Source organism: Narcine bancroftii, chromosome 4, assembly GCF_036971445.1.
Source record: "Narcine bancroftii isolate sNarBan1 chromosome 4, sNarBan1.hap1, whole genome shotgun sequence".
NCBI lineage: Eukaryota > Metazoa > Chordata > Chondrichthyes > Torpediniformes > Narcinidae > Narcine > Narcine bancroftii.
The window spans coordinates 273029007-273052066 of record NC_091472.1 but is presented as its reverse complement, the minus strand read 5'-3'; the positions used below and the strand labels follow the sequence as shown (position 1 = coordinate 273052066).

The window sequence follows — 23060 nt, the reverse complement described above, 5'->3', positions numbered from 1 at the left end:
TAAAGGAAAAGCCTTTCAGTTGGAGAGTGACCACAACAAAAAGATCCTGAGTCAGGTCCATTTAGAATCATGGTAAGACAGAGCCACAGTAAAGAGTGCTGATGGGAAACAGGATGGGAGGGAGTTTTGTCCAGATAAATGTGGGATCCTCAGGGTTTAGAATGGATGTTGGTTACTAATCAATCCCTGAGATAGGGAAGGAAGAAGTCAAAGATGTTACATGAAAGTGAAAGTGAGAGGAAAATTAGCAACAATTACCTTTTGAGTTTGGTATGATAGTAAAATACAGGGGGGAAAAAATGACAAGAGGGCAGCCTTTACTTGGAGTGAAGCAAGGATTCTTTCATGTATCCACAATGAGAAAGGCATATTATAGACCACTTCATCTGTCTTATTCCAGAACTTCTGCTCTCACCCTTCACTTCGCAACAGTATTTCCCTTATTCTTACCTTCCACCTTCATTTGTTCCACATTCAGCAGACCATCTTCCATGACTTCCACCACTTTAAATGCCATTATAAAACACATCTTCTTCCCTTTCTTTTTAATATTTTGAAGGGACTGTTCTCTCTGGAACTCCAAATTATTCCTTCCTTTCTCCCACATCCAATTTCCTTTTCACAGCACCTTTACATTCAACAACAGGCAATACATACCTACCCTTTTACTTTTTCCCTTCCTACAATAGAAAGATGCCACCCTCCTTCCTTGTGAAGCCTTCATTCATTTATATAGCAAACTGCTCACAATGGGACCTCTTCTATATTAGAGAAACCAGAAATAGACTGGGCAGTCATTTTGTAGAAATACCTTTCTTTTGTCTGCCCTAATAAGCCTGAATTTCCCATTCCCTGTCATCTTCATTTTCCATCTCACAATTGTTTTGATCTCTCTGACTTTCTCTTCTTATACTATTCCAAAGAAGTCCAAGAAAAATCAATGGTTGTTATTAAACTTTAATCTCAACAATTTCAGATAATAAGCTTTCCAGGTGTATCTCTACTGGATAATTCTGACAAAAGATCATCAAAATTTATTCTGTCTTGGCCTTTGATGTCCATGCAGTCTAAAGGGCTCTGGACTTTATTGGCAAAATATCCTATATAGTTCAAATTACAGTAAAAGCCCAAAAATCTGGACCACCCAAGAATCTGGATTTCTCAAAATCTCTGCTTTTTCGTGTATGCGTGCATGCACGCTTAATTGCATGTGTAGGTGCCACAGAGGTACAGCGGCAACAAGCGACCATGTGAAAGTCGCAGATAAGCAAGAAAAAAAATTGTAATTGTATTTTATAAGAAAAAAAGTTTTGTTAATAAACTATCGAAATTTGCCTGTTTATTCTCCTTAAATTTGAATTTTAAAAGTACTGCCTGAGAATCTGGAAAATCCAAAAATCTGGACCAACCCAATCCCCAAACAATCCATATTTGAGGACTTTTACTGTACATCTTCCCAAAAGAGAAAATGCAAGCTTGTTTGCATTTCTTGATGACAAGTACATGTATTTGCATGTGAGCATCCTTGTCTCGGTAACACAGTGTTGTAGATAGCAGAGTTGCTGCTTCACAGTGCTGGATGCCCAGGTTCTTTGTATGTTTTCTCTGTGACACTGAGCATTTCCTCTGGATGCTCTGGTTTCCTCTCACTTCCCAAAGACTTCCCAAAGACACGCAGGTTGGTAGGTTGATCACTGTAAATTGTCCCCCAATGCATGGATGAATGGCAGAATGTGGGGGATTGATGAAAAACTGGGGAGAATCAAAACTGGGGTTAATGCAGAATTAGTATAAATGAGTGCTTAATGGTCAATATGCACTCTGTTATATGAAGGACTTCTTGCCATGCTTTCTCTTACATAATGTACATATTATGTACTCATATAAAACAGAATATATTTTTCAATGCAGCATAGATAGGAAGTAAAGGCTAACCAAAGTTTCAGGCCTAAGACCTTTGGCAAGGCCCTTTACCTCTTATCCAAAACATTGGTTACCCTTTACTTCATACCTTGATGAAGGGCTCAGGCCAAAACGTTGGTTACCCTTTACTTCATATTCTCCTTGGCCTCCATCGGTCATGATCAACCATGGGTATTGTGCCTCAAATAGTTACTGGTTTGTTTAGCAGTGCCGACTGTGGCTCGGGAGGCCAATTCTGGAATGGCAGACTCTGCCACAGTTGCTGCAAATGTAGGGAACATTGAATTGTTGTCTGCTGTGCTCTTCGCTTAGCTCTCTACTCCTCAAACTGACTCAAGATCACTCTCTCACCTTGTTCTAGGTGTTGATGAAGAGTACCTCGCCATTTATTTCCTACTAGCCTCTGTGGATTTTAAAGGCTTTAATGATGCACTTTCAGAGGTTCTTGAAGAGAAGCTGGGATCTACCAGTGTTCCCTTGCCTAATGCTAGTTCTCTGTACAGGACTTCATTTAGTTGCTGTGTTACCAGGCAAGTTTCTCCAGCATTTTTGTTTATTGCACTCTAATTACAGTATCTGCAGACTTTCCTGATTAACTTTTTATCAATTATTTAGTTATATTATTTCAAATGAAGCATTTTGAAACAAATTGCTGTGTTACTTTGGTAGTTGATTTGCAAATGAAATGCTCAGTGAATTCTCCTTTTCTTTTCTTCTACACCTGTAGATGGCTCTGAGCATTTCTTAAAAAAATACTTTGATAATGAATTCTCTTCAGTGTCTTGGTTGCTCAGGCATATATTGCTGCAATAGCTTTGCTGATGAAACAAAAGCTTTGTCTTTGGCTCCAATGCAGATTATTTTGGGGCTTGCGATATTTTTCTGGCACCAACTGAATATCTGCACAATTTCTTTTAATAAAAAGAAACGGAAAGATACTGATGTCATTGTAGGATGAATGAAAACCACATTAGAACTGCTGGCTCAGCCAACAATATTTTTAAAGTGAATCGATTTATGATTGAAAGAGTTCTGGATTGCATGTTACAGTGTCCAACCAAAAATGGGCTAAACATACAGAGAAGCTGCTCCTTGAAGCCAACACAGGTTGCACCAATTAGATTAATGAAGCAATGAAAGTACATTGCATTTTTGCACATTTTGTTTTCATTTTTTCAATGAAACCAAACGAGACTGATAATATTGCTCTTCAAATATTCCTTTCAAAGCGCTATCACAAAACTTGTCACTTTTTTCTGCAATACATTGCAAGTCTGATGAACACTACTGGAACAGCAGAATGGAGTACATCAGTTGGATTGTAAGTTCAGTGGGAAATTGGGGAAGAAAAATATTTCCAGTTATTAGATATAAACTGAAATACACCAGAGAAAATACTTCCAACATTACATTTGACCTCACATCCTTGCTAATAAGCTATTGGGCTGATTACAGCAAGGGAATGTCAAACTGCAGTGACTCTCCACCTTTTTCTTTCCACTAACATACCACTTTAAGTAATCCCTATGCCATAGGTGCTCTGTGATTAGTAAGGGATTGCTTAAGGTTGAGAATCACTGCTCTAGACTCAATTGATCCTGAAACGTTTTGCCTGAGAAAAATTGTCATTGGCTCATTTCCTTTGGAGATATGAAACCATGCACATAACAAGTCAATTAGGTATGATTAAAACAGTGGTTTTCAATCTTTCTCTTTCAACCCACATAGCACCTTAAGCAATCCCTTACTAATCACAGAGCACCTATGGCATAGGGATTATTTAAAGTGGTATGTTAGTGGAAAGAAAAAGGTGGAGAGTCACTGCAGTTTGACATTCCCTTGCTGTAATCCCTTACTAATCACAGAGCACTTATGGTATAGGGATTACTTAATGTGGGTATGTGAGTGGAAAAAAAAAGGTTGAGTACCACTGTTCTACTCAAAAAAACAAAGCTGCAATATATAGAATACCATAAAGACAGTGTATAGGCATGTATATGCATGCATGCACAGCAGGTCGCATTCATATGCACATACACACAAAAACAGAACTAATTCAGTTCCCACACATACCGAGCATCTCATTATATGTAGAGATTCATGATGTAGAGAGGCTGCAGACAGATTTCCTGAAGGGGCAGGAATATACCAATTAGAATATTATGTAGAAAAATTAGAATCTAGTTTGGCAGAAACAAATAGAAATGCAGGATAGTTTTTAAATGGAGAGAGTTTGAAAGATGGTGTTCAGTGGGACCTGGATTCTTCTGTCCACAAATATTTGAGTGAAATGCGATGGAACAGATTTAGGTATCCAAATTTGGACACTCTGTAGTCCTTTGCATCTAGTTGTGAACAGTAGTGGGCAAAAATAGGCACCTAATGGGAGAAGGGACATTTAAGAAGAGTCCCATCTTCCATGATGGCTGGGCTCAGCATATGAGTGCTGAAAACAATACTGAAGCATTTACAAGTATGTTCTATGAGAAGGGTGAAATGGTGATCCATCTCAACTTCCTTCTGAAACTCCCAACAATATAGAAACCCCACAGCCTTCTGCCAATCAGATTCATGCAACAGTTAGTAAAAATGAGAATGAGCGAAGCTGGTCCATAGAGTTATAACACTAGTAGACAGGTATATCCTGTCCACAAAAAAAAAATGGAGCCATAGTGTTTTAGAGCATGGAAACAGGCTCATTGGCCCAACTTGTCTATGGTGACCATGGTGTCCACCCAAGCAAGTCACATTTATTTGCATTCAACCCATATCTCTCTAAACCTTTCCTATTCAGTCAACTGTGTAAATATCCTTCAAACATTACAATAACAGCCTTTATCACTTTCTCTTGCAAATTGTTTGACATACCCACCTCCTGTTGTGTGGAAAAGATATCCCTTAGATCCTAAAATGACAAATATAACTGGATAAATACTGCCTGAGATGCATCTCAATCATTATCAAAGTGTTAGAAACTGTTGTAAAATGGTTGAAGGCCAGCCCCATGACATCTTTGCAGCAAGTCTGCAGGGCAGGGTCTTAGATCAAACCTTCTTCAACTTCTTTACCAATGATCTTTCATCAGAAGATCAGAACAGTGGCATTAATATAATAGTTACTGGAGATCCATTGCAATATCCGAGCAGACCGTGAGTTCTCTTTTCATTCTTGGAATGACATGAGCTCTTGAGAAACTTTTCTTTGAATTTATCATTATTATTCATCATTACAGCGCCAGTGACCTGGGTTTGAATCTGCCATTGCCTGTAAAGGCTATTTGTACCTTCTCACCATGTCTGTGTGGGTTTCCTCCCAAATTCTAAAAAGAGAGTTTCACTGGTGATATCTCTAGATGCAGAAAAAGCATTTGATAGAGTTGAATGGAATTTTTTGTTTAAAGTTTTGGAGAAATTTAAGTTTGGTCCTTTCTTTATTGGTTGGATTAGGGCTCTATATAGTAAACCGGTAGCTAGAGTATTGACGAATGGTTTGATTTCGGAACCCTTTAAGTTAACTCAATCAACTCGTCAAGGTTGTCCTTTATCACCAGCTTTGTTTGCGTTAGTGATTGAACCTTTAGCACAGCTGATAAGACAAAATACACAGATACAAGGTATGAAAGTTTTAGATGAGGAGTATAAAATTAATTTATTTGCTGATGATGTATTGGTGTATTTAATAAACCCAGCTCAGTCACTTTTGCACTTGAAGGTGCGTTTAATACAATAATGATGTATTTCTGGATATAAAGTTAATTGGGAAAAAAGTGAAATATTACTGGTAAGTGAAGGAGATTATTCGGTTTATAAGAATATTATTAATTTGAAATGGACTGATCGAATTAAATATTTGGGTATAATTTTGAATGTTAATTATCAATCTTTATATATATTAAATTATGTTCCGTTAATGAAAAAAATTAAAACTGATTTGATTAAATGGAAAGATTTACCTATTAATTTAATGGGTAGGATAAATACAATTAAGATGAATATTTTTCTGTGTATACCATATTTGTTTCAATCTATTCCTTATTTACTTGATAATATTTTTTTTGAGACTTGAATAAAATGGTTAGGGAGTTTTTATGGAGAGGTAAATTTTCGAGAGTAACTTTGAATAAATTGACTTGGGAATATGAGTTAGGGGGATTACGTTTACCACATTTTCAAAATTATTATGAAGCAGCCCAACTTAAATTTATTAGCTCATTGATGGATTTGGTACAGCCTCCTAGTTGGGCCAAAATTGAGATGGCAAATATTTCTGAATTTGAAATACATCAATTTTTGTTTAGATGGAATATAAATTTGTTACAACAATATAATGTGCCTATACTAAAACATTTAATGAAGTTATGGATAAAGAAAAATAAAATGATAGGCTCTAGGGGTAAATTATCGGCTATGACTCCATTGTATAATAATCAACTTATTTCTTTTTCAATACATAATCAAAGTTTATTGCATTGGAGATGCAAAAAATTACAATTATCACGTGAAACATACATAATTTTTCCATTATTAAACAATATCTCATCTCATGATGCCATCTATTAATATCAATCATATTTGTATCTTTCCACGTACTAGCAATACATTTTTTTGCTACAGATAAAGCTAAATATACAAAAGCAAGCTGAAACTTATCTAATCCCAAGCCTTTCAGGTGTGAAAAATTTGGGAGATTGTTTTAAAGAGGGTAAATTTTTATCTTTTAATCAGATGAGGGAAAGTTTTGGTGTTGATAAGAACTCTTTGTTTCTTTCTCTATTATCAAATTCAATCTTTGGTAAAATGTATGTTTGGTAGAGATATGATTTTACCTGAAATGACTAAATTTGAGAGTTTTCTTATGAAGGTACCAGAGAAGGGTTATATTTCATTTATGTATCAAATATTACAGAATGGTATGGATAAAAAGGGTTGGGATAGATTTAAAAGTAAATGGGAAGCGGATACTGGTTTAATTTTTTACAAAGATGTTTGGTTAGATATCTGTTATGATAAGTGTAACTAGATTGATAAATGCACGTTATGCAATGATTAACTATAATTTTTTTACATCAATTATACTTAACACCTGAAAAATTTTAAAAAGTATGGTTTTCATGAATCAGATTTGTGTTTTAGATGTGGTGATACAATTGGAACTTTTTTTCATGCTGTTTGGTCATGTATACATATGCAATCTTTTTTGAAGAAAATTCAATCGTTTTTAGAATACCTGTATAAGATTAAAATACTTTTAGATCCGACAGTATTTTTATTGGGTAGTTTTCAACCTCTGAAAGGCTTGGGATTAGATAAGTTTCAGCTTGCTTTTGTATATTTAGCTTTATCTGTAGCAAAAAAAATGTATTGCTAGTATGTGGAAAGATACAAATATGATTGATATTAATAGATGGCATCATGAGATGAGATATTGTTTAATAATGGAAAAAATTATGTATGTTTTACGTGATAATTGTAATTTTTTTATTAATAAGTGGTCATTATATTCAGAATATTTACATTTCAATTTACATTGATTAGATCTTAATATGTATATTTAATTTTTCTTTAATATTTTTTTCTTTTTTCTTTCTTTATGGCTTTCCTTAGGAGGGTGGGCTGAAGGTGGGGGGGGGGTTCTTTTCTTTTTTTTTCCTTTTTTTTTCTATATATAAAATATAACGTTCTTGTTTATGGTTAATTGTTGTATATGTCATATATTATTTGTTTTTTGAACGTGTGGGCTTGTAGGCTGGAAAGGCCTGTTTCTGTGCTGCATTTCTAAATTAAAATTAAATTTACAAAATCCAGCAGAACTGTAGTCTCACAGCTCAAATAACATAGGTTCAATCCAGATTTCTGGTACTGTACTGTGAGTTTGCATTTTCTCCCTGTGACTGCTTTGGTTTCCTCAGGATGCCCTGGTTTCCATCTATATCCTGAAAACACATGGCTGTTAAATAATCTGGCTACTGTATGTACTCCTGAGTGTATGGATGAGTGGTAGAACCTGGAGGGAGTTGATGGGAAAGTAAGATTAAAATGGTATTAGTGCAGAAAGAGTGTAAATTAGTCTTTGACAGTTAGTGTAGGTTGAAGGAATGTATGACTTCAATACTCCAAATGAGGATGTTCACTGTTGATTGCAAAATGATAATTTCAATTTGGAACTTCTCAGAAAATAAAGCACCTCATATTCTACTATAAAACTGCCTGACAATGACCATCTTGATAAAAAGAGCATTTAACCATCTATCCACAAAATTTAATGATATTACTCTTATCATGTCCATTACATTAGCATCTTAGGTGTGACTATTGATTGGAAACTCAACTTGACACAAACACAAAGGCCACAGCATTAGGTCAGAGGCTTGGTATTCTGTAGCAAGTAGTTCATCCCCTTACACCCCAAAGCCTTTCAACCATTGTGAGTTAGTAATACGATGGAGTGCTCACCACTTACTTGAGAGTTGGAACAAGAACAACACTCCAGACTCTCTACAATATAGAGCATCCAACAGTCCACCTTACTAACACCTCATACTCTACCATAAACCTTCATTCCCTCCTCCATTATAGTAGTGTGCAATTTATGGGGCACAGTGATGGAGCAATGGCTAAATTTCTAGACAAGTATTCAGAAAACCTGGACTATCAATCCTTAGATCTGAACACAAATCCTGCAATATCAGCTGTGGAATTTTAGTTCAGTTACTAATTTGGAATTCCAAAAGTATTCATTATTAACAATGACTTCAAAACCACTGGATTGTTATATGAAAAAAAAGCACATCTGGATCTAATTGCAATCTGTGTCTCGTCTGGGTTAAATGGGACTTTGGACTCATTCATGTGACTCTTTTAAATACCTTCTGAAATGGCTGAGAAAGCCACTCAGTTCAAGAACAGTTAAGGATGGACAGTAAATGCTGCTCCTGAGAGCGATACCCAGATCCTGATAAAAAATAATAAATAGAAAAAATCTTTCCTGGCAATACAAATTCAGTGACACAAAGGTCCAGAATGTCTTGCACTAGATGCTTGTTAACTCATATGCGAATAATGTGGTTGCTATTTCCTGTAGATGATAAAGCAATCAGGCCAAAATCAATCCCCCAGAAGCCATCAGCAATCAACACTACACAACAGTGTTCTCACTTTCATCACACCTCCTGCAACCATGGCAAATCTCCCACAATAGCCATCCCTCTGAAGGGGTTCTGCACACCTGATACAAAAGAAAAACCCTCAAGATAAAACACAGCATGACAAGCCTTTTCCTGATTAATTGGCAACAGAACAACACTGTTGCAACAATAATTGGTTGCTAGATTGTGCATTTACTGTGGTGTAATGCTCCAAGGTATTTCAAGAACATTAATAATGCTTAATACAGAACCACTCAAGAAACTAATGTCTGAAACTTTGGTCAGTGCGAGCAAGTTCAGAGGATCATGCCAAACAAGTAAAGTATCAAGCAAATCAATGTTGTAAGTGAGTTCCAGAGCTCAGTAGTAATTCAGATCAGTGATTTTCATGAGCCTGTATTTGTCAAGTGCAGATTTCTCCAACTAGAACCACTGAAGATTACAGAGAGGGGGTTTAAAAACATGGATATAAATTATCACATTTGTTCCATGTGCCCCCATTTCTGATGGTTGCACCAGTGAGAACAGTTTCTCCCAATCTACTCTATATAAAATGTATACTCTTCAGGGTTTTGAATACCTCTCACAGATCTTTGTTCTATGGAATTTGCTTCCTGCTTCTTTAGACTATTCACATCATCCCATCCCCTCATCCCTCCAATCATCTTAAAATAATGTTGATTCTGCCTTAAAGCCATTTCCTCACTCCCAAAGAGCACTTTAGTCATGGCCAAACCAATGTTTCTGTAAAGGGTCCTTGTGGTTTCTTTATTCCTATTCTCTATGCTTCTATTTATAAAGTTCAGAATCCCATATATTCTTTCAGATACTTTCTAAACCTGCTTTCCTCTTTCAACAAACTGTGAACATAAACCTTCAGAGTTCTCTGAATTTGCAAAACAAATCTTAGAAATGATCTCAAGTTCACAAAGGGCAGGAATGGCTACATTAGACAAGGGCAAAGACAGTGAGAATGAGTGGGAATTAGGGTTGGAGTGACAATTTAAGCTTTTACTTGAAGTTTGATAGCAAACTCAAATATTTGAAATTGGAAGATTGGAAGAGAAAGGGCTACAGCAGCATCAATGGCTAAGGATAGATGTACTTGGAGACATCTGATCTGCAGGGACAGCTGAAGTCCAGATACTATCTTGAAGATAATTCCAAAAGCAATAGGGGAAAAAAAACACAGGCTGCATCAAGTTAAAAGAAATAACATCCAATTATTTGGATGTAAAAATAGGAGGTTGTACAGTTTCATCAACCAGGATATGCATTCTCCACTCTTCTATTAACACTTTCCCTCTTCTTTTATTGTGTGTTCTGACATAAAAATGCATGTGATTCACTGGATCTGTAATCCTCCATTATGATATTTGAAAATGTGTCATGCCAACCTGAAGGAATATTGCAATTCACTCAAATGTTTCCACATTCACAGTGCACTCTCTTGAGGGGTATACCAGACAATAAATCAAAGCAACATCATGTGTACTTTTTGCTTCCAACTATTTCCTAAATCTTATTGCAGTCTCAGGTTAGTTCTGCTAAAATCTCCCCTGTTGAATCTCTGTCTGATGAGTCCATGCTTTGTTGTGAACTTGTAGAATCATAGATGAGGAGTACAGGACTTTGCATACACAGTAAAACCCCTGGTATCTAGCATCTAGCGGACAGGATAAGCCAGTTATCTGATTGCTTGAGGCTCACTCTTACAATGCCAAACCAATACATCATTACAAATTAACAGTTTAAAAGACAAAAATATGAAAATTGAACAAACTTCACTTGCATGAATATATAAACCTTAAAACATTAACTTTATTTTCAGTTAACCATCACTTAACCATCACTGCATCTGTGCATTCTTCCCCCTCCATGGAGCTGCCCGAAAGACAAACTATAATAACATAATTAACACCCACCCCCCCAGGTTTACAGATAAAGTCTTACTAATATACTTAATAATATATTGATAAAGATAAAGATGCTTACTAAGCAGGGATGAGGAGACACTTTAAGAGAGTCACCCCAACCACAAGCAGCATCAATCAGGTCTTCATCCTGGGTGGCACCATTTAATCCAAACAGAATTTTATTCAAGCATCTACTACAAGCAAAACACAGCCAAAGCACTCTGATGGCTGAATATTTGCTCCTATCTTCACTGAAGGTTTATGTGTTACTTCAGAAAAAAAATTGCGTTTACATTTTTTTTAAAAATTCCTTTTTTTTGTTGTTGAGGCTGCTGCTTGTTTGAATTCTATGTAACGTGGGGTTTTACTGTAGTAGTCATCAAGATTCCTGGGTCAAAACAAAACTATCAAAAAATAGCTAACAAATAAAATACATTTTGAAATTGTAGGTCATTATATTGGTTTAAATACAATGCAGTTAGATAGTTACATGGCTATTCTTTGTTTATGTGATAGATAACAGACATAATTTCATTTCTTTAAAATGTACTGGACAAAATTAACTGGAGTATGAGTTATGATTTTTTCCCCCTTTTCAATCAATAAGATTTCAGATGTGTTTAAGCTTCAGTGAATGAATCAAGATAAAACAGATGTTATCAATAAAGAATGCCACAAAAATTTGTAACCATCCATCATGTAACAAGCCATAAAGTTGTAGCAAACTCAGGGTCTCAGAACCATCAAAAATGTGCTAATGAATGAGCTCAGTGACCAAAGAAGCATATTCCTCTGTGCTAATGTTGGAGAATAGTTTTATCAATTATCTATTTCAATATTCTCTTAAGATTTTTTTGAATATTTTATTTAAAATGTTTCCATACAAATAGTAGTTATTTTTTTTATTATTATTATACAGATAACAAAAAACAAATTAACATTTCATACAAGATGTTTTTCACCCCATCCCAAAAAGCCCCAAAACCCTTCCCTCATTAAAAAAAATATATAGAGCAATATAACTTCATAGGTATAAAAAAAAAGAAAACAAAGAAAATCTTTGGATTGCAGAGAAAGATATCATCCAGCAAATATCTCCAGATCCATTATACACACTCAGAGGAGAATCTTGAGGGTCCACAGGCATAGGAAGAATATTGTTACAAATTTAATCCCATTATTTGGGTATACAGGTGCCAAATTTGTAAAAACATAGGATATTTATTCCTCAAATTATAGCTTTTTTTTCCAAAGGAATATAACTTTGAATTTCTGCATGCACATTGGCATAGCCAGAAATAGATCAGATTTCCAAGTTATTGCAATACATTTCCTCACTATTGCTAATGCTAATTTAAGAAATTCCAATTGATAGATTCATAATTTTAGTTTAGGCCTTGTACCTTCAATATTTCCTAATAAAAAATAAATCAGGACTTTGGGGAAATACAATTCGTATAACTTGTTCCAAAAAATTATGTAAATCTGCCCAAAAGGGCCTTACTTTGAGCAAGACCACATTGAATGAATGAAAGATCCTCTTTTAAAATATTTGAAAATAAATATTCCCTTTAAATTTTGAAATCCAAGTAGCAAAATGCTTAAGGCAGATACCTAACATAACAAATTGGAGACAGTCGGCTGCCTCACTTCTTTAACTTTTATGGTACCTCATAGACTTTAGGTTCTTTAAATACATAGATGTATCTGAAGCTGTCTATAATAACCAACCTTATTTATGGTCATAGTAAAATTCTTTTCTATACCTATTCCCATATCCTGCATGTAGAAATCAGAGTCAGATTTAATTCTGTGGAGTTATGGTTTGATAAATCAATCTATAACAGTTCCTTCACACAGTTAACTTTCTTTTAAATATGGAAGTCTCTGAAAATACTTTCCAAAATTCATTAGAGAGTTCCTAACTCTTACTCTGCCAATACCATGCACCAGTAAAACTGATCAATTTCAATTTCAACAACTTTTCAGAGCAGGCACATTTGAATAAGTGAAGAGCAAAAGAAAACTATTTTGTGAGAACATTTCATAAACAATTTTAAATGAGGCTGAGCAAAGCAAATGTGTTAGGAATGAATGAATGAAGATTATTGTCATATACATAAGTACAATGTGTAGAAACAATGAAAGTCATGCTTACTGCAACTCCTCAGGTACAACACAGGACAGAATATAAGAAGAAAAAAGATAAAAATATAAAAAGAAGAGGAAAAAATAATAAAATTATTCACATTTGGCGAAAATGCAAATGGTCTTTGGTGATCTTGAAGAACTGTAATAATGAGGGTAGTACAGGGAGATTTAAGAGTCTGATATCTGTGAAAAGAAACTTGAAGCAACTAACCCTCTCCACTCCTATCCCATCAAGGAAGACAGGAGTGTAGTCCCTTGGCTTTCCCTCACTAAAGTCCTTCCATATTCTGACTCATTATTACTTGTTATACAGCCAACAACAATAGTGTTGTCAGCAAATTTAATTACTTTGTTGGAGACAAGCTTGATTACAGTCGTGGGTATATAGAGGGCATATGGAGTACAAAATAAAATGGGTTTTTGCAATCCCAATCTAAATCATTGCTGACCCAAATTCACACCATAGGTTTGCAGCATTCAATATTTCAAACTGTTAACTTCATTCAACCAAGCAGATATTGACAAAGCTAACATCAAATAGTATGCCTTGAGGATGAAAGTACAGTTTATTAATGTGACTTTGTAAAAATGAATGATTATCCAACATATGGCATGCTTGGAGTTACCATCAATTTGATTTTAAGTCAGACAGTCCAGAAACTTTGTAAAATACAAATCAGACACTGAATTTTTCTTTATCTATTACCATGAAATTGAGAAATGAGTGACTCCAATGCCACAGTGCCATTAGCCATTACATGAAATATTAAACACTATTCTGATCTCCCAAAATCCTTGGATAATGAACTATCTAGACTTTTCTCTTAGAATGGGTCTTGGATACACATGCTTCTGACTCAGAGACAAGAATGCCACTATCTCAACCAAGCTGGCAATTCAAATACATTGCAGACATGGATTTTATCAATGTAATTTCAATATAATAATGACATTATTTTTTGGATTAGGTGCACAAAACCTGTGCATTGTTTAAAGATCAGGAAAATGCTCATAACTGCTGGAGGTCAGAATTCCAAAAAGGATATAGCTCCAGAGAAAAATGAGCACCATTTGCAAAAAAATTGCAGTCACTGCCTTCGCACTAAAAACATTTGCTCTACTTTGTGAAGCCAAAGAGGACATCAATAAAAAGTGCACTGGGAAAAAAAAATGCAAAAATTGCAGATGCTCGAAACTATGAGCAGACAATAAGAGGCTGGAGGAACTCGATAGGTTAGAACAGAAATAGCCAGTCAACATTTTGACCCTTTATTGAGACTGAAGGGGAGATAGCAAACATAGTACGAAGAGGAGGGGAGGGGATTGGAAAAGGATAAAAGGTGACAGAAGAATAAGGGAGAAGTAGAGCAATACTAGATGATGAGACCACACCTAAAGAGGCTGAGGTGGATGGGAGGATTTGAGAGAAAAGTGAAAATGGGAGCAAGTCATATTCCTCTTGAATAGCCTGACAACACATCTATTCCTCATGGCTAGCCCAACAACATATTCTATTCCTCTTGGATAACCTTACACCAAATTATATTAACATTGAATTTTACAGTTTTGGATAACACCTACCCCTATTCATTCCACTGTTTCTGTCTTTCCTTTACTTGCTTTCATTTTCTCTTTTCTTTCAAACTCTTCACATCCTCCTCCCCAAATGCTCTCCCTCATTACCTGCATCTCCACCTCACCACTTACTTCTGTCCAGTATCACGTCACCTCTTGGCCCCTTCCCCTCCTGTCTCTGCTTGCTACCTCCAGACCTGAAATACTGATTGATCATTCATTTCCAGTGTTGGAGTGTGACCCGCTGAACTCATCCATCCTCTCATCATTTGCTTTTAGTTTAAGCAGATGGAAAAGACACTTGACTTGTCTCTACCCATAAGACTATAATTGTTAATCAACAAATTCATTTGATTGTTGATATCAGGATAAAACCCAAAGTGACATAAGAACTTATTTTGAGGTTATAGAGAAGAAATACATATTTCAGCTGCCAAGAGAAGAAAAATGTAATATAGCCCTCTGTTAAAGTGGGAGGAGATGATAGGACAATGGAGAATCCAATGAAGATGAATGACGAGGGATTCTCTTCAGGAGGTAGTGGAATTTAAAGCAATGATATAAAGGACCAAGAAGCTCTGGTGTAGAAATTCCCCTGATAAAACTAGTCTTGTGCCATTGGAAATCAACTCAAAATTGTATCTAGAAATATTGTGTCTGAACACTGGTCAAGAATTCAACCCATAATTTTTCACTGAGAGTTTTGTTTGAACTGGCATGCTGCAGTGAACAGGAATTCACTGTCTATGTATTGTTCAGATGGTTGGCTCCTCCCCTGCTTCCACCCTCACCTAACCTCAGATTCACCTGAGGACTATTGTGTCTACTGGCCATTGTTGGTAAGCTATTAAAAGCGTGTTTGTACTTCTCACTTGTCTCTGAGTGCATTCAATTATGCTACAATTTTAATAGCTTAACTTTGAAATGGGATGAAAGCCCCAATGAAGCCAGGCATGCTTGAGATCAACCCTGTCCCTTGAGGGCCCAGACAAATTTGATTACTGACTGGACTTCTTCCAGTTCTACCTGACAGCTGCACAAGATGTCTTCAACTCTGATAGTCTCCGGACATCAGCCCCAAAGGATACACTGTCATCAGAGGCTGTGCTACATATCAGTCAGCCATCGAAGGCTTGAAGGCCCACTACATGAGGCCCCAGAATGATGTTTAGTGAGGCTCCGACTCTCTCAATGTTGGCAGCAGATGGGTGAATCACTGGACTACTATGTTCTTGAACTGTGGGCCCTGACGAGGAAATGCCACTGCGAATCAGCCACAGCCTGGTTGAAAGAGGAGGAACAAATCTGTAGGCTTTCGACTACGTTCAGAGCTACATCGCAAAGGCCACCGTGCATGTAGTGGATGAGACTGCACCTTTCCAGGTGGAAAGCGATGCCTCTGACATAGCTCTGGCCGCTACTCAACCAGGTAGACAGGCAGGTTGCCTTTTTCTCCTGCACCCTACAAGACCATGAGCTTCGGAACCCATCTGTGGAGAAAGAGGCTCAAGCCATTGTAGAAGCATCAAGCACTGGAGGCATTACCTGGCTGGGAGAAAATTTACACTGCTCCCCGACCTGCAATCAGTGGCATTTATGTTTAATAATGAAAAAAGGGGAAAAATAAAGAACAATAAGATCGCTAGGTGGAGGATCGAGCTCTTCACCTATAATTGCGACATAGCATACAGGCAGGTACTCTTAATAAACCTCCAGATACCCTGAAAATAGGAAGCTGTGCCTCTGCACAAACCAGCCAGTTGCGGTCACTGCACGATAAGCTTTGCCACTCAGGCACCACCCGCGTGGCTTATTTCGTCAAGCCACGTAACCTGCCCTACTCCATTTAGGACATCAGGAAGTGAGCAGGTCCTGCCAGGGCTGTACAGATTGCAAGCTGCACTTCTATCGCCATGATAAAGCACACCTGATAAAGGCATCCTGTCCTTTCAAATGACTTAGTGATGATTTCAAGGGTATCCTCCCCTCCACCAACCGAAACGTGTACTTTCTCAATGTCATTGATGAGTATTCACATTTTTTGTTCACCATACCCTGCCCAGAAATAACCAGAACCATGGTCATCAGGGCCTTGCACTCTATTTTAACCCTGTTCAGGTATCCCAGCTGTGTCCAGAGCTCAATATATATGAGCGAAGTTCTACGCCAGTACCTGCTCATAAGGGGCATTGCCTCAAACAGGATTAGCTACAATCCCCAGGGGAACGGACAATTTGAAAAAGAGAACACGACTGCATGTGAAATTGGCTCTCTGGTCAAAAGACCTTCCAGATTCATGATGGCAAGAAGTCCTACCCATGGCGTTTCTCTTCATAAGGTCAGTCCTCTGCACGGTGACCAATGCAACTCCTCACAAGCTTATGTTTACGTTCCAGAGGAAATCCACATCTGGGACTACTATCCCGGCTTGGCTGATGGCACCATGGCTAGTCCTGCTGAGAAAGCACATGAGGAGCAAGACAGACCCCCTGATTGAGAGGGTGCACTTAACCCAACATATGCCTACGTGGCATACCCTGATGGCAGAGATGACACCATCCTGATCAGAGACCTGGGACCCGCCGGAACTGCCAGGAACGACCAAGTACCCCACTCAGGGTCCCAGAGGACACTGCTTGGGAAGTGGACCAATTCACCCCACAACCTGAGCCAGAGCCCTCAAAACCCACTGACCCTGTACCACGAGGGTTCAGGAAACTCAGGAAGCCCAAAGTCCTCCAGTACTGCGGTGCTCAATCAGAATTACCAGATCCCCTGACAGACTTAACTTGCAAATATTTGTAAAGTATTAGTTTTTTTTTAATGAATGGTCTTTTTCCCCCACAGGTTCAATTCTGAAGGAAGGGGTGAATGCAGTGAACTGGAATTCACAGTCTATGTATTGTTCAAATGCCTGGCTCCAACCTCACCTACCCCAATATAAACTCTGTTTTCCCCGGCTTACCTCAGATTCATCTGAGGACTACTGTGTCTACTTGCCATTGATTGTAAGCTATTAAAAGTGTGTTTGTACTCTTCACTGGTCTCCGAGTGCATTCAGTTAGTGTTACACATGCAAATGACAGATAACAGTGCAGTGCCCAGAATTCATCCTCGCTGATCTTACATTTCTTACTTATTCACAGACAACCAATATTTGAGTAACTCTTCTTTCCTTGAAGATGTGCTATTTAAGGAGCCAATAGTCAAAGTGCATGCTTAGTTCTCCTGGTGATCCATGACCTGAGCTCAATTGTGTGTCTCTCCCTTTTTCTATCCCTCTGTCAAAGTTAACAGAACAACCATTCTCATCCTCCTACCCTCAGAATTAATTCAGGCCAGTGTTGTTGATTACATCTCTCAGTTTTATTTTCACTGCCGCAAAGGGAGATCACCTAAATTTCAAAACTTCACCTACTTTTCCTTTAACCCACTGCAGCAGACATGGCCATTTACTCGGATTGCAAGATTCCCAAAGATGGAGGCATTGAAACAATATTCTTCCTTACAGAGTCCACTGGTGACATTCTGCTCAGAAAGCTGGGCAGAAGCCCTGGAGGGATTATGTGTGCTCTTTGTAAAATAAATTGACTGCATTGATTCTTGTGACAATCTGGGCGCACCCACCCACCTCTCCTCACAACAGAAACCTTCACTATTTAACATTCTCAGTAATTAGAAGAGAACTATTCACATTTATATGCATTTTCCTTTTGGGAATGACTGCTTGAGGGATCATCTAGTGGCCAACCATTTTACTTCCACGCACCATTTCAACATCGACATTTTTGTCCAAGGCTACCTACACTGCCAAATTGAGGAATAACACCTTGTATTCTGTTTTGGTAGGCTCCAACCAGATGGCATTAACATCGATCTCCAAATTTTTGTTAACCTCTCTCTCATATCTCTTTCTTTCCCTATCCCTCTGTCTCTTTTCCTCCAGCTCCTCAACTCCTTCCCTTCCTTCTCCTAACAGGGACTATCCTCTGTTCTCTCACCCTGAGTTTTTATCTCCTTCTACCTGCATTACCTCTTACCTGTTAGCCTGTGCTCCTCCTCTTCCCCTGCCTCCCTTCTCTCCTCCTTCCCCATCTCTCCACCTTTATATTAAGACATCTGATGTGGGTTTTTTTTTCCTATTCCTGAGGAAGGACCCTGGCCTGAAACGTTGGTTATCCTTTATTGCCTATGGATGCTACGTGACCTGCTGAGTTTCTCCACCATATTGCACAATACACCTTACACTCCAGCATCTGCAGATGTTCTTGTTTAACTGCTGCACCAGCACTTAGCTCAAATTTCTTCCAATTGATGAATAGAATCTGACACAATGCTGTTTTGAATACTTCTCATCGAACATAATTATATTTAGGGGTTTATAAAATGCGTATGAAGAATGTTGTTTTAAAGCTCCAAAATGTCGTTATGGGGCTCTTCTTCTGGAGTTACCATGGGAGTGAAGGTGATGTTTGCAGCTGTGGAACAATAGATAAAGTGCAAAATCCAATGCATGGGGAGAGAAAGGACTGCATTACACCCAACTCTTCTGTAACTTCCACTATTAAACAGAGTAAAAAACATCCACATTGATCACTCACAACAGCACTAATAAAAAGAGCAATTGCACAATATTGCTGTTCAATGTTGGTGGGTTGAGAAATCAGATTCCTGCATGATTAAGTATGCCTTTCAGTTTAGTTGATTCAATTCTTTCAGAACACCAATGAACTTTATTCTCATTATTGCATTTTCCTATTCCTTAATTCTCATGCAGGATTCCAGTTCAAAGCGTCAACTATCCATAGATGTTGTGTGACCTGCTGAGTTGCTTCAGCACTTTTGCAATTCCTTTTTTGTTGCACCTCATCAAACTGCTGCGATGATCCTTACCTCCTCTCATAAATAGGTCCTAAAAGATCCCAAAACAGGAGTATGCCCGGAGCAACAGTTAGCTCTACAGTCCTACAACATCTGGTTCCAGACAAATTCATTTAATATAATTTGACTGGACTGAAGGAACCCAATGAAAGAGTGTTTCTCTGGATCACTGAGCATATAAACCCATACAAAATAGGTAAAAGTCATATATATACATAAATATATTATTTGAAATAAATATATAAATATTTTGGGATGATTTAATCAGTTGCAGGATACTGTTGAATGCAGCAGTTCAGTTTGGCTGTTTCACTGCAGTAAATGCTGGCATGGCCAAGAAGACCAATTCACTCAAAATATGGATATATACATTAAAAAAATATACTAATTGTTTCCAAATTGTTTCTATTTCACTTTGATTAATGTAACACACAAGTCTATACAATGCTTTTATTCCAAGGCTGAAGCCTGAAGTCCATGGTTAAAATGATTCCTGAGTTAATTTACCATCAAGGTGCAATGTGCATGCAAATCCCTGTACTGTTTTTAAACTTCTGCCTTGTATTCAGACCGCCAGAATAACACACACACACACACACACACACACACACACACACACAACTTAACACTTTCAAATGTAAAAAAAATGCAATCCATTTACTGCAAAATTAATTGTCAGCAAGGGAATAGTTGACCTTTTGTCTCAGCAGGAAAGAGGTTATTTTAATCAAATGTTTACATAATCAAACAAACAAGTTTTAAGACATAGATTCTTTTTAAAAAGAAATCTATTCTTTACTCACATCAATTTTTGATTAATATGTGGAGTTCTAAATTTTTCCATTAATTTAAATCTGCCTTTTAGTATGCTCTACATGCCATCTGATTCGCTATCACTGACTTCCAATAATATCTCCAATGCTCTTCCAATTTGAATCACTGAACTATTTCTCAATGGGTCCCTCATAAATCATTCCTATTTGCGCCTTTACTTTGGTGAAACTACTACAGGGTTCTGAATAAGCCTGATTAGTCAACTGGCATTTTCGCAGTTTATATTATTATACCATATGCTCTTCTTTAACCATATAATTTGGTCTACAGAAGGACTTGCATCAAAATCAGAAAAAATGTCTTCGGCACTGATATTCAAAAGTATTCATCCATTTTCATTTTTTTTTAAATGTGATATCCCAAATCATTCACATTAGCCAGGATCCCACATGTAAAATAAGAGTTTTGTTGAAAGGTCAGTGTCCTGAAGTATCAACCCTCTTACTTTTCTTTACAGATGTTGCCTGATTTGCTATTTTGGACATCTGCTTTATTTCAGTTTTTCAGCATCTGTAATATATGCTTTGAATCATAGAACACTGCACCACAGGAACAGGACCTTCAACCCATCTAGTCTGTGCCAAACTATTATTTTGCCAACTTCCATTGACCTGCATCCGGATCATAGCCCTCCATACTGCTCATATCCATGCATCTATCCAATTTTTTTTTAATATCATAATTGAGCTCACTTTCACCACTTCCCTGTGTGAAGATTCCCCAATACTTCCTTTAAACATTTCACCTTTCATCCTTAACCCATGACCTCTTGTTTCTATCTCACTTAACCTCAATGGATAAAACCTACTTGCATTTACTCTATCTATACCCCTGATAATTACAGAATAAATTTCTAACCTGTTAAACCTTCTGCTGTAACTCAATTCTTCAAGCCAGCAAAATCCTTGCTATCCTTTCAATAGGTATATTTACATCTTTTTGCTAAAGGAACAGTGATAATTTGAGAAACTTTCTTCAGAGAGATGGCAGTGCCCCAAAAGTTAAATAAATGGGACCCAACATTATCAGATAGATGTTTTCGCTGTAAGAAGGAAACAGGAACAACAGTACATGCAATTTGGGCATGTGAGAAAATGTGAGAAGATCTAAATCAGGTATTAAATAAAATCACAAAAAGCAACATACCAAAAAATCCAAAGATCTTTCTTCTAAGTAATATAAGAAGTAAAGAATTAGGCCTCAAACTAGCTGAAGCACAAAAAAGATTTATTATGATAGACTTAGCTGTAGCAAAAAAATGCATATTGCCAACTTGGAAATCAGAAGAGAGCCTGAGAGTACAGCAATGGTACATGGAAATGAATAAATGTATTCCATTGGAAAAAATAACATATAATTTAAAAAAATAAAGTCACATTATTCCAACAAATTTGGGAACCGTACATGGAACACAACAGAGAGGGCTTGCTGCGGACCTCCACCCCCTAAAATGATAAAATGAGAAGAAGACAAAATGACCTGATGCAGTGTGTAAAAGTAGATGACACAATTTTCTTGTTTATTTTCATTGTGTGATGACATTGTTTAATGGTTTTATTGTATTGTATATGTTGAACGTTTAATGGGTTTGGGGGGGTGGGTGGGAAGGAGGACGGGAAGGTAGGAGGAGAAAAGGGGATAAAATGCCACTGTGTATATTTAAGAGGGAAAAGTTTGTGTATATTTTGATTGATATGGTTCATAGTGTGTAAAATTTTAAAAAGTATTAAAAAAAGTAGTGATGATTTACTGCTGTAAATCATATGTGTGTACAGTAAAAGTGATATCCGGCACCCATGGGGCTGGATAAGTGAATTTTCTGGTTGCTTGAGATTGCACGTTGTGTGATTGGTGAACTAATGGTGAGGGGCGCCAAATTTTTACTTATTTGCTTTTTTTGGCCATTTGTTTGAGGCTGCTGTTTGCTCGAATTCCAAAATCAAGAGTTTTACTGCAGTTACCCCTATCGTGCTGGGTTACAGGATTTTCACCCAAGGACACTGAGTGAATAGGATATATTTCCAAACAAGGCTGATTTTATTTGTGCATTGACACCTCAGTAATGGAAGTTACACAAAACAATAAAAAATAATGTTCAGTATGCTCTGTTGAACATGAACACAAGCATACTGTGTCTGGACTGAATAGTTACTTTTCTGCACTACATATTCCATTATTTTCCATGTAATAAATGTTTATATATTGAGTTTACGCCTCAAACCGTGCATCTTGGCGCCTCACAGTTCGGCAGGCAGCAACCTCCTTTGAAGAAGACCGCAGAGCCCACCTCACTGACAAAAGACAAAGGAGGAAAAACCCAACACCCAACCCCAACCAACCAATTTTCCCTTGCAACCATGTCTGCCTGTTCCACATCGGACTTGTCAGCCACAAACGAGCCTGCAGCTGACGTGGACATTACCCCTCCATAAATCTTCTTCCGCGAAGCCAAGCCAAAGAAAAGAAGACATTCTCTCAGTGCTACCATTTCCTTGCAGAATTCTGATCAAATAGTCAATTACCAATTATTTTTTGGAGGAACAGTCCCAAGAAAACAAAAAAAATTGAATTTAGATATAAATAGATATGTCCAGAGCGCAAAAAAAATCACACATAACAAACCCGTGAAGTGTACT

The 23060-nt window shown here is 37.3% G+C and overlaps 1 protein-coding gene across 15 annotated transcripts in view; it reads right to left on the bottom strand.

Annotated features, from left to right (window-relative positions):
* The window catches only part of gtdc1 (glycosyltransferase-like domain containing 1), a 406530-nt gene that overhangs the window by 100168 nt on the left and 283302 nt on the right, over nt 1–23060 (bottom strand). Inside the window, exon 1 of one of the 15 annotated variants that reach the window (XM_069935029.1) lies at nt 11063–11206. The exons of the other annotated variants lie outside the window; for them this stretch is intronic. The gene's annotated coding sequence lies outside the window, so the exon portion shown is untranslated. Of the gene's footprint in view, nt 1–11062; nt 11207–23060 lie in introns of those variants that run through there. 15 annotated transcript variants of the gene reach the window in all.